We start from the raw sequence: 12,831 nt of genomic DNA on the forward strand, positions 1-12,831 counted from the left end.
TTATCCTGGCAGTTCAACACTCTGACTCATGTTTGTTTGATCCGGTCCACACAACAGTAAACATCTGGTCACGACTTTATAACAGACTAGGGGTGGAGATGCCGTACTGCGGATCGGTTCCCCTGTGGAGATGTCCAGGTCAACCCCCCCCCCACTCCCAGACTTACAACAAAGATATGCAGAGTGGGTAGGATTCCGGTGAGGAGCTGGCACTACATGATTTCTTCACTGATGGGAAGTTTGTTACATTTAAAGATTTCACAGACAAACTGGACTGTAACCCAACTAGAATATTTCAATATTTTAGAATGCGGACAGCTTTCCCTTGCCGGTGGTCCTCATTTACTCCTGAACCGAACCCCTATATACCATTGGAATTACTGGTGACCAACAAAGACCCCAGAAGACTAGTGTCAAGACTATATAAGGCCTGTCAGTCTAATCAACCATCAGTCATAGGGCCAAGGGGAAATGGGAAAAAGATTTAGGCATAATGGTTCACGAGGACCAATGGCTGTGCTGGTGCCGCTTGACAAAGGAGGTCTCCCTGCCCCTTTTAGGTTAATACAATTCAGGGTACTCCACTAACTGCACTACACACCTGTACGAGTCTCCAAATTTGCACCAGCAGCTGGTGACCAATGTGCAAAATGTTATGCAGAGGCTGCGGACTCCCTGCATATGTATTGAAGTTGCTCATGCATTGTCCATTTCTGGCAAACAGTTTGAGAAGTGCTATGTGACTTTCCTGGGATTCCCTCTACGCTGTCCCCTCGCAAATGTTTACTGAGGGATATTGGAAAGGTTCCTGTAAAAATCTGCCAACTCTTCAACTTGGGTTGACTGCTAAAAAATGCATTCTAAAATATTGGAATTCTGGTGCAGCTCTGTCATGCCTGCTGGGATTGCTCCAGCCGCTCCCTTTTGTGCTCCCTCTAGAATAATCAAAGCATATATTATGCTCCTAGAACGGTAGCCAGGCCGTTCTATACCCGTTACAGGCTCACTCGGTGGTTTCCTTGGAGACGGCGTTTGTTGGACGCCGTTCTCACTGACCGGCTGTTCTTCCTAAATGAACATGCTTCACGTGATTCAGGTCACATGCCTTTGGATGCGTTGTACTTTATTTAAGGACGGCTGTGGTGGGAGCCCGGTGCTTCTAACTGATTTTGGTTCATCGTAGCTCTGGTTTCCTCTTCGTGTTTTCCTGTCTGGCAACACTGTTTCCAGTTTCTTTCCACCCCTTGGAAAGCTTTAGCTGTCCATCGGCGGAGGAGCCATTGAACATTCAATTCAGCTTCTACATTCAGCCGCGCGCTTACCGCGGCTAATACACCTGTTACTGAATCTATGCCGCAAGACATGCGCGGCTCGCCAATATTTTGGTGGATCTATATTCGCTGCTACATTCGCCTACTGCTGTATTAGGCAGCTAGAGACTTGCGGTTCATCCATATTTCGCTGCTACTAACCCCAGCTGCTCATTCCAGCTGCACGACTTCCGCGGCGTCGCTGGCTTCTGTTGCAGCATCATGCCGCGAGGCTCACACGGCGATCGTCATCTTGTGGATTAGGAGCCACACTTAGACACTGCTACAATACTTCTCCTCTCACCTCTACAAGGCAGCTACATCGCTTGATTGCTCCCTGCAAATAACATGCTCATTACTGGGCTTAGCCCTTATCAACGGCCTCAATCTGCTCCTCTCTCCTAAATTGGACTCTACCTCCACTTTCACCATACACGACTTATTGCTGTTTCCTTCAACATTCTTTTGGTGCAACTCCAACATACTGTGCACTGGACTTAGACTCTTTCCAATGGATATGGTGCACCCCTACACTAGTGCGTCCCTCCGGCCAGTATGCGTCTAGTCCCTAACATCCCTTCCTTATCTGTTTTTCTGGACCTTCCCGGATCCTTCAGAGATCAACTGTTCACTGTCCAATGTAGGGCACTTATAAGGATTTTGTTGTTCATATGCAGTAAAGGGCTGGGGGCTAGTTTCTGGGCTTTTCCATACTGAATCCGGTACTTCTTTTCCTCGGAGAGACCTTCCATTAAGAAGTGGCTCTAATCACCGGCTATCCCCGTAATAGGGATTGCTGCACCTTTTCAATTGATCCGCTGTGCTTGCCTTAGGTTCTCTTGGCTAGTGGGGTTGGTCATTAGGAAGGTCTTTATTCATCTAGGATCCCAATCACAATGGCCCAGCAGTTCAAACCAGGAAAAAGCCACAGTCCCGGTAAGCCACCTTCTTTGTTCTACTCATGACTGGTTGTTTTCTGGGTACCTAGTGTAACAAGCTCCCACTGTTAATGAGTGGCTCAAGGAACTGACCTATAATAATGAGAGGGAAGAATTATATTTCATTGACAGTGCTCACCTGCAGATCCAAATACATATGGGGACTATTTCGTAGCTTCCTACAGAAGTCAGTCACTTGATCTGTAAACTGTGTTATGATGTATTGTAATCCAGGCTGAGTCATTGCTTCGCTGAAACCTACCTGCTCACCTGCTGTTGGTATTATATGGTGTGGCTCTCTCGCCTAGATATGTGTTGTGGTAACATGTATGCCACTGTAGTATAAATAAAAAAGAAATGAAATGAGCAATGTATAGGACCAGCTTCTTGTTATTCAGCAGGTGTGGTCCGTCTCTGGTCTTGTGGTATAACGAGGTGCTGAATAGATTCCATGATGTGAGTCATGGCTTGTGGTTAAAGTGGTTCTATGTAATAATGTCCCCACAAAAATAACGTCATGCAAAAAAATCACCGAAAAATTGCCTTTTTTTGCTGGGACATTATTAGATGGAACGAGCGGGGGACACCCCTGCAACTCCTGCTCCCTACATATATGTATATGGTCACGTATATAATGTCGCCAAGACCTTATCCAGGCGACATTATATACGGTGACCATATATATATAGGGATATTATTGTGAAATGAGGAACAACGGTTGTTAATGAAATTAGTTTTGTAATGTATTTTTATGTTGTATAAGTTTGTTGATCAAACTAATAAACAACTAATAATAAAAAATAATTAAAATAAATAGGGATATTATTACCGGATACCGTTAAAGTAGTGCAGAAGCACTTGACAATGCTTCCTTCCCAAGACAACTTCTAATAGTTGGGGAAGAGGACTTTTCTCTGGGGCATGTGAGCCACGCTAGTGTGCAAAGCACAAAGGAGCGGAGTGGTAAGGGTGCAATTATTTTCCATGGGATTGCCAGTTCCCTGCTCAACCGAAAATACTACTAGACCCCGAAAGGTAAGGTAGAGTTTGGTCATGGAGATTAAGCTATGGCCGGGTGAAACTGTCGTAGGCAAGTTGTGCAGATGGCAATGTCAAGAAGACTGTGACATGCTGAAATGGACTGTAGTTGACATTCACAGAAGTTGTTCAGTCAGTTTTCCATTAGTCTACTGAGGGTCTGGTCATTTTCTGAAGGGTGAGCATCCAAAAATAGAACGGTTTTAAAACGTATTTCTAGTTTGTAAAGGATTTTGGTTTTGACAGACCTTAGGTGTCCGTGTAATGTTTTAAAGTGGAATAAAAAGACAGGTGCCCCTAATTGTGGCATCTGAAAAGCGTGCAATCTGTCCTAATTATGAATAGTAGCAATTTAAGCTTCATACTACCAGCAATAAACTGTTTAGAAACCATTGTCCATGCATGCACAAAAATTATCCCTAGTGTTATAATTTCCCCACAAATAATTCTTGCTCTGTATAGGTGAGCCTTTGAGAGGACTTCAGCATACCTCAATACTGGAAGCTTTTATTGGATCGCAGCTTTTGGAGCAAGTGAAAACAGGACAACATGAGTTTATTACTTTCCTAAGATTACACCATTTAGTCGAGTAGAGGAAGCTGCGGTTTGATCCCAGAGTCACTAGTTCAGCAGTTAGCATTCAATACACTTCCCTGCAGAAGATATGATATGGCATTTATAACACGCCTATACCCAAGTGTTTCAAGGTGCGACAGTCAAGGAAGGGGGAAACTGAGGGAAAACAGGGATCCTACTAGGCCAGGTGTCATTCAGATCACAAGTGCATCTGAAGGGGGAAAGTGCAGTACATGGGATAGTAGAATAAATAATTAGTAAAGTACGGCCAGCGGGTGGCAAGTGAAAGGGTAAGTGCAGACATCAGGTGTCGGGGTTGCCAGGGAGGCAGTGCAGGTGTGTGTGACTGGTGGGGGAGGGACCTGGGCCAGAGATCAGAGGATGGCCAGGTAACCAGTGCAGTTTCAGTTTCAGCCAGGCGGTCAGAAGAAGCAAAGAGAAAGGCTTTGAAGTGCTTCTGGAACTGGAGCTGATTCTCCTCAAGTTTCGGGGAGGCAGGGAGGCTGTTCCAGAGGGAGGCCCCAGACGAAGAAAGAGAACTACCACCATCTCGTTGCTTGGAGAAGCGACTGACCCTGAAGGAGTTGAGGTGGATGAGCGAAGAGCTCTAGAAGAAAGATATTTAGCAAGAGAGAGTTGAAGGTATTGAGACCCCAGACCCCAGAAGGCCTGTGGACAATGCAGAGGGTTCTGAACTCAATCCTTGCAGCCACTGGAAGCCAGTGCAGAGATTTCAGTCCTGGAGAGATACGATAGGATCCCTGGGCTTGAGACCAAGGACAAGTCTTGCAGTCCTGTTCTGGATGGGTTGCAGAGGGCAGAGAATAGAAGCAGGCAGATTTATAAAGAGGCTGTTGCAGTAGTTTAGCCTAGAGAGAACCAGAGCTCTGGAGACCGTGAGCTTCTGGGGAAGGAGAGGAAAGGAAGAATACCACTGAGGAGGTGCAGCTGGTAGATGTGAGGAGAGAAGGAGAGTGTGGAGTCGAAGATGACCCAAAGTTTTTTTAGCCTCACAGGCGGGAGCACAAAGAGGGCCAAATTAAGTTAGCCGGAGCTACTGCACACTACAAAAAAACAGTGAGCGTGTTATGGCTGCCAAAAAAAGTCCTATGTTGCTGGCACTCACTATGATTTCATTAGTCCCTTTGACAGGATGGTCATGCAGAAAGATAAAGCCAATCCTTAATTTCTCCAATGGCTGGCCACCACAGTACGCTTTTGAGTAGCCATCCAATTCCTCCCTGTAAGCTCACCCCATAGACCTCCACTGAGTTTCCATGGGTGTGCATGGGTTACCATGTACTCTGTTCACTATCCTCCCCTTTCAGTTGGAATCACCATGGGCAGGTAGCCATATAAGTTATGTCTGAGTGAGGAGCCTGTGTGAATTCTGAGTTAAGTAGACCTGTGTATTAGGGTCTGTGGCAATCGGGGGCGGAATAGTTTGCTAGGTTAGGATAAGAAGAAAAAAAAGGGTAGTTCTCTCCAGAAGCCACAACAATGATATTTGGAATGCGCAAGATGAAAATAACTCTTTCATTCTGCTTTCCCACATTCCTAGCTAGTTGGGAGCGCCTGCTTCGCAGGTGGGGGAAGGGAAAAGCTGAATGGCAAAAGATAGCTGTCACTTTAAAAGAACTTCATGTTTTGGAAGACTTCACACGCTTGTGTTTCTCCGCATGCAGGTCCCCACCCTTGCACCACCAACTGACTCTATTCCTTTCATTGACTAGGTGGGCTAGAATTTTCTTTGCTCTGTGATACCCTTCTTTTTTGGGTGTTCCTTCTAGCTGATCACTTATTCAATGGATTGCCTTTTTCCTGCAGTTTCCTCATCTGATATCCTCATCCAGCTCTGCTTCTCGGAAACTTATTCGACAGGGGGGTGTAGTGACTTCGACTCGATTGTCGATCGGTCTTGCTCGGTGCTCGGCCATCAGCTCTGGACGTGACACCGGGCATCATATATATGCCATGTCACCACGCCCCATACTGCAGTTACTTTTTTCTGCGCGCTTGACCTGCTGCTCTGCGGAACACGACAACAGAGTCTTCGACCAATAATTGTGGGACAGGCCCCCCAGTGGGTGGGGCAGTAAGGTTTGGGTACCCTTGTGCCAGATTGGCACACCAATGTGCCCCTCTGCGCCAAGGGGAGTTGGGATACCATATGAAAAAAACGAAAATGGTGGAATGCATTTTAGGGGGCTGTGGGGCACCCCAAAGCAACAGGGATTTTTCTAATGGGACGGGGCGGTGACCCCCTCCCCCCAACATGCAATGGAGTGGGGGCCATGTCATACAGCCCTCCCTGGGCCCAGATATCTGCTCCTAGGAAGGGACACCTGAGCCCAGGGAGGAGTGCAGGACAGCCCCCCACTTATCTGCCTCCAAGGAGGGCTACATGAGATGCACCGCCCCTCCAATTGGGGTCGGGGTGGAGAGGTACACCCCCTTCACATTACAAAATTCCCCAGCGGTGTAGGGTGCCCCTCAGCCCCCCCTAAAGTGCAGCCTGCCATTTCCAATTTTTTTATTTGTTTACCAAAGTTGCCTTGGCGCAGAGGGCACATTGGTGTGCCAATCTGGCCGCAGGGTGCACAAACCTTACTGCCCCACCCCCTGGGGGGGCCTGTCCCACAATTTTTAGTGTCCCTCTCCCCCATCCCAAATGGAGGGGGGTGTACTTCACACAGCCGTTTGTAGGAGGCCCAGGGAGGCCTGCATGAGGTGCCCTGCACCCATTTGGTGTGAGTGGGGAGAGGGCCACTGAAAATTATGGGACAGGCCCCCCAGTGGGTCGGGCAGTAAGGTTTGGGCACCCTGGGGCCAGATTGGCACACCAATGTGCCCCTCTGCGCCAAGGGGAGTTTGGTCACCAAAGGAAAATGGTGGAATGCATTTTAGGGGGGGACTGTAGGATACCGGACTGACGGGGAATTTTCTAATGGCACGGGTGGTGACCTCCTACTCACCCCCCCCCGCAATGGAGTGGGGGCCATGTTATGCAGCTCTCCCTGGGCCCATGTATCTCCTCCTAGGAAGGGACACCTGACCCCAGGGAGGAGTGCAGGACAGCCCCCCCTGTCTGCCCCCACGGAGGGCTACATCTCATCCTCTGTCCCTCCAATTGGGGGGGGGAGAGGTGCACCCCCCATTACATTTCAAAATTTTCCGGCAGTTTAGGGTGCCCCTCAGCCCCCCTAAAGTGCAGCCTACCATTTGTTTCTTTGTTTACCAAACTTCCCTTGGCGCAGATGGGCACATTGGTGTTCCAATCTGCCCCCAGGGTGCCCAAACCCTACTTCACCATCCATTGGGGGCCTGTCTGACGTTTTGGGGTGGGCTTCTCCCCCCACCCCAAATGGAGTCTTGGGGGGGCACCTCATGCAGCCCTCCCTGGGGGCAGTTATCTGCCCGTAGGAAGCGGCAAATGGGCTTTCACTGGGGCGTGAGGTTCAATAGATCACATGGGATGGCTTGCAAGGGAGGGGGCATGCTTGAAAAATATTGATTTGTTTTTGCTGGTGTGACCGTAGGTAACACATGTTTTTTGTTTTGTTTACAGCTTTTTCTACGCGAGCAGCTGCAATGTTATGTGAGTACTGTTTTTTATTATTCTATGGTTAGGGCCCACTGTCAGTGGGGTGGGTGAGACTGGGGCTGGATTGTTGGTGGTGTGGGTGGGAATGGGCGGTCTGGGCAGATATTTTGGTGGGCTGGGACACAATTGCAGGGGCAGGCCACAAATTGCCCCCCATGCCAGCAGAACATTGGTGTTTCCCTGGGAGCGGATCCCTCCCATGTGGGTTGTCCATCTGCAAGCCCATGCTCCACCTCTGGCTGTGCTACGTTACAGATGTCGCCTCCTGGGAGGAATGGGGATCCTGCCGCGGCTCCCTGGAGCTGCCGATGTGCTTAGGGGACGGTACACCCACTTGGTACATGGATGTCCAAGGCCAAGGACATCACCTCCAACCGTCCTGGAGTTGCGGCTGGGCTGCATTACAGCTTTTCCCTCTGGGGAGGTATTGGCATACTGCCGAGACTCCCTGGTGGGGAGAAGCTGTAACACAGGCCAGCCAGAGCTCCAGCAAAGTCGGCGGTAATATCCCTGGCCTTGGGCACCCTTCTCCTATGTGGGTCTTTGCCGGGGGTTCTGGGTAATAAATTCTGGGCTGATTTGTGTAAGCCAGACTCTTTAGATTCCCACGGGTGTCTTCTTTTCAGAAATGCATGGGGTTCCCTGTTTTCCTTGCTGGCTTCGACACCCTAGGCCCAAATTTGTAGGGTGCGCACACAAACAAAATGTGTTGTGCTGAAAGGCTTGGGTATACCAGTGGGTTACCCTTTTCCTTTTGCCCCCGGTAGGTGCACCCACACATGTGAGGTACTGTTTTCATCGGAACACCTGTGGGAACGTGGGAAGGTATGACATTTGTGTTTGTGTGGTTTTCATAATGTCTAGACCCATTTGCTGGTGCCCTTTGTCACAACCCTTTCATTTCCCAAATGTGCACTACATTTATTCGCTGCTTTAGGCACCATGCACTTGTTTACCCTGCACAGGTCACCTACCCTTGAAAAGGTCTGCCTGTGCTCTTTCAAGAAATGTATGTTTGTCATTCCTCACCACATTGGTTTTCCTGATTTACACATGCTTAGTACGTCTGTTCAGGCCGTAAGCATAAAACCCCTGTGTACCATGGCTCAGTGTTTGGCTTGTGGTATTGCTTGTTTTGTGAAACACTATAAAAAATGTGTGCTTTCCTAACTGCAAGAGTCGTGGGAATGTAGTGGAGCATTGTTTTTCTCAGAATTCATGGAAGCCATTGCCGTACCTAGCCAACCATGTCCACCACATACCCTTTTTGCGCTAATTTTCCTGCTTTTTCCCCAAACTATGGCATTTTCCCCCTACCTAGTTGTTGCCAGATGTGATGCTGGAAATGCATTGGAGGGACAGGGCCTCCCTGTCCTTGTCCTGTAGTCCTTTTTAATTTGTGTTCTGTATTGTTTTCTGCCCAGGAGTCCATGTGGGACTCCTGGCAGTGCAGCTCTTCCTGTTTTTGGTTTGGTGTACAGACCCATGGGATACCCTTATGGCACCCATGGGTGAGGGTGCAACCCTGTGCCCCTAGTGTATGTTTTTGGGAATCTGTGTGTGGCTCACAGAGCAGGGTATGGGCTGGTGGCAGCTCCATGCTGAATTTGACAGGTGCTCTGGGTATCCTCCATTTTGGGATATCCAGGCCCTGCCACTGGAATCAGTTGATTCCTGATGGCAAACCAGATGGCCCCTGTGGCCTCTTGCTCTCTAGTGCCTGTTACCTTGTTTTCCCAAAGTCCTGGGAAGCCCTGACTCTGTCCCTTCCCCCTGACTGGCTGTTGGGTGGAGGTTCCATATATGGTGGTGTTGTGAAGTCCAGGCCAGACTGGCTGGAGATTTCCCAGTAACTATGTTGTGGGTACACCCTGTGGGTGGGACCTGGGTGAATGGATTGTGTGACCAATATGCACTTGTTGCTGTGGATGTCTGGTTTCTGGTGTATGACACAATGACTGAGATAGCCCTGCCTGAAACTGGGATGAATGCAGTGTGTAGTGTTGAATGGCTGGGTACTTGTCCCAAAACACATTCCTTGTTGTGAGTGTCTGAGAGGGAGGAGCATGGCCTGAATGCACTGTATGCCTGATTGGCTGACTGACTGCATTAATGCCCTTCTGTATGATTGGCTGCAGAGTGTGACCCAGCAGTGTGGATGAGAGACAGAATAGTATATCTGGGGACCTCTCACCACTGGAAATTGTTCAGAAGCTGAGTTGACGCTTGGAGAGTAACTAGAACGGCTTATCCTTGCCGCCCAGCTGGAAGAACTGCTGCTGCATTTGTTTCGACCCGATCCGAAAGCTGTTGAGTTCATCAAGGACTGATCCGAGAGAGTACCCATTAGGCGCCCTCTTCCCGTGCTCTGAAGTACCATCAAGCACCACTAAGCTTCGTGGAAGTCAGCCCCTCGATAGGCTGCCGACCGGAGACGGGGACTGCTGAGGAGAACGAAGTAAAGCACCCGGACATCGACGCTGTCGAAGTCCATTGCAGTCGACCACGGTTCGGAGTATCGCTGTAACCGCTGGAGGCCCGTCGAAGCCGGGTTGCCCAGAAGAGGGGACCGCTTAACGCTGTGCTGCCGATGACCGGAGCCGCATGCTCCTGTGCCTAAGACCTTTGATTCACGGATGCGCTCGTCTGCACCACCGCCTGCCTTATCCTGCCGGAAAAGGCCAGGCCGTTGACGCGCCGAGGAGCATCTGCCGGTGGGTTTCCCGCCACCCGAAGACCACAAAGACATCCACTAGATGCCCTTGCCGGGCCACAGTTCTTCAGAAACTCTTTGCGGTCCTGAACTATCAAACACTGAGGTGCCCTGCACACCTCATCTTGCAGGATGTCACCGACGAGCACCGTCTGGATCGACGCTGTGGTCTCGGCACCATTGAACTTTTCATTGACGCCGTTGATGCCAAGTTCACCTTCTTCAACGTCTCTTGACGATCCGTGGCTCCTGCTTTAAAGGGAGTCACTCAATAAGGATCCATAGACGCCTCACTGAAGAACTCTGCTCTACCAGGTACATTGGGGGCGGGGGGGGTTAGAAACCTTATAGAAGGAAATAAGACTTATAGGGCCTCATTACACGGACGGCGGTAAGGGTTAACCGTCACCATTAATGGTACCGGTGACCGTTAACCCTTACCGCCTTACTACGAAGTCCCTTTGCGGGTTGGAGACTTTAACGCCTGCTTTTTGCAGGCGTTAAAAACTAACCCGCAAAGGGACCAGGGAGCTAATTACGTTACCACAATTTGCAGTGCAGTAATTAGCACCTTCCCCATTCCCATTATGCCCTATGGGGCAAAAATGGGGAAGGGCAATGGGGGAAGGGGGAATTACCGCCCCACCAACCTTGGAATAGGGCGGTAATTCCCCTTTAAACCAAGGCGGTGCCGGTACTTTACCGGCATGGACCAAGGTGCTACTAGCACCTTGGTCCACCGCCGTCCGTGTAATGAGGCCCATAGAACAATATATTGACTGGGCTTGTGATACATCTTTAATTTACAGGTTGCCCAGGTGGGGGGGATCTCTACACAGAATTGTGCCTAGTTGGTAGGGGTCAGTATTCTGCCCATTGTTCTAACCAACTGCTTTCCTCCTATATCTATTGTTGGTTACTTTTTTTCCTTGATCTGTGTGACATTTGACCAGAATATAGTTCATACACTTTAATGATATCTGATAATAATTGTGGTACCACTTTAGAACTGTATGTATTTGCCATTGTGGATTTTCTGAGCACAAAGTGAGCTATTGTGATAGTGTACATAAACTTGAATATGAATTATATAAAGACTGTGTTTTAACTAATACAGTGTGTGGACATTACTTTGTGAGGGCTTGGAGACTACACTGTACTTAAGAACCAGCCTGCATCACCTCCTGAGAAGCTAGGCCTTGATTGCTCGACCAGTGCTACCCTATAGAGAATCTTGGCTGGGGTCCTCTGTGCCTCTCCTCTGCCATATAGAGAGCAGGAGTACAGACACCCCCCTCCAGTCTTTGCACCCGACCTGCGCAAATCACCCCTTCCTGAACTTGGAATTTTGTCTACTTTTCAGAAATAAATGCCTTTCTGTCCTCCAATTCGGCTTTCCTACCCTTTTCTTCCATTCCCTCCATGCATGTCCAATTGGCAAAAATGGCCAACATCGCCTACCTCTCACAAAACGATTGATAACCACATCAAAATTATTTTTTTTCGTTTCCACTCAACCTGTTCTTGAAAGTCAGGAAATTGGGGAATTCCGCATAGCAAACCATTTGTTCCTAGCTCTTAGAAGGAAAAATCCACAGGCTTCTTTGTACATCATTTTATTGGCATTTTTTGAAAAAACACAACATTTTCGCCCTTTTTGGTTATTTTCTCTCAGCCCCTTACAGCAACCAAGGATTTCTGGCTGGCGTTACGACCGCCTACATGTAGGAAAAAAGGGGGCCACATTTGGCCGCGATATCTCATGCAACAAAAAAGTGAATGGCGACATACCGAAATCACCAAAAAAGGCCTTGGCACTGGGGGAAAAACCCATGGCACATAAAGGGTTAAGACCATCTTATATGAAAACTTGTGGCTTCTCCCTGAACGTCCAGAACAGGCTGCTCAACACACTTTTTTGAAGGTGAGCATCTTTTTGGCCAGTAAGCTGACTCCTCCCTGGAAAATGTAAGGAGTCGCAATTAGCTGCCAAAATGGCTGGGCCTAGCTGCGCAGCCAGGCAAACCTGCCTTCAGCTTTGCCTCTAGGGGCAGAGGCTACAGGCGCTATGTACCTTACAGCAGGTAGGCACAGCTCCCACAAGCCTGGCAGGGGCAGAAGTGTTTCTTGTGCCCTGGAAGGGGCAGGGGGGCTTCCAGAGGCCAGCAAACAGCGGTAGTGGCTTGACTCTCTAAGCCACTTAGATTTTCCCCTTGCACAACCTACTGGTTTGTGGACGACTGGCAGAGCATTGGCCCAAAAGGCATGAGGCTACCTCCGATTCCTGGGCCCTAGAGCTCATGCGGTGGGGCCATTGTCTGCCCTTCTTAAGAAAACCACCAGACAGAGGGGGCGCTGTTGCGCGCATCAAAGATGGCTGCTTGAAGGGAGAGCTCCGGCTCCTGATCTAAGAATATCCTCTCTACGCTGCTCTCTATACTAACGACACGAAGATTCCTGTGCAAAGGTCCTCCTGAAGGTCCCCTGCAAAAATTGAGAATTTCCGTGCCCGGGCTGCTGAGTGATTACACCCGAAGGAGAGAGGCGGCTGCGTGGTGTGGGCGTCGCCGCCCCACGGCACTACTGCTGGAATCTGCTGGCTGAGCGCAGAGGAGCAGGCCGCAGAGGGGGGAGGGGCGCGACGCGTGGTGG

The 12,831-nt window shown here is 49.3% G+C and overlaps 1 long non-coding RNA gene across 1 annotated transcript in view; it reads left to right on the forward strand.

The window, feature by feature from the left end:
* The first annotated feature begins 1,121 nt into the window (after positions 1-1,121).
* The window catches only part of LOC138511568 (uncharacterized), a 46,761-nt gene continuing 35,051 nt past the window's right edge, over positions 1,122-12,831 (forward strand). The window contains exon 1 of the long non-coding RNA XR_011280632.1: positions 1,122-2,246. This is a non-coding gene — a long non-coding RNA (uncharacterized lncRNA). The remainder of the gene's footprint in view (positions 2,247-12,831) is intronic.

Source organism: Ambystoma mexicanum, chromosome 6p (assembly GCF_040938575.1).
Source record: "Ambystoma mexicanum isolate Mex_15411 chromosome 6p, UKY_AmexF1_1, whole genome shotgun sequence".
Classification (NCBI taxonomy): Eukaryota; Metazoa; Chordata; class Amphibia; order Caudata; family Ambystomatidae; genus Ambystoma; species Ambystoma mexicanum.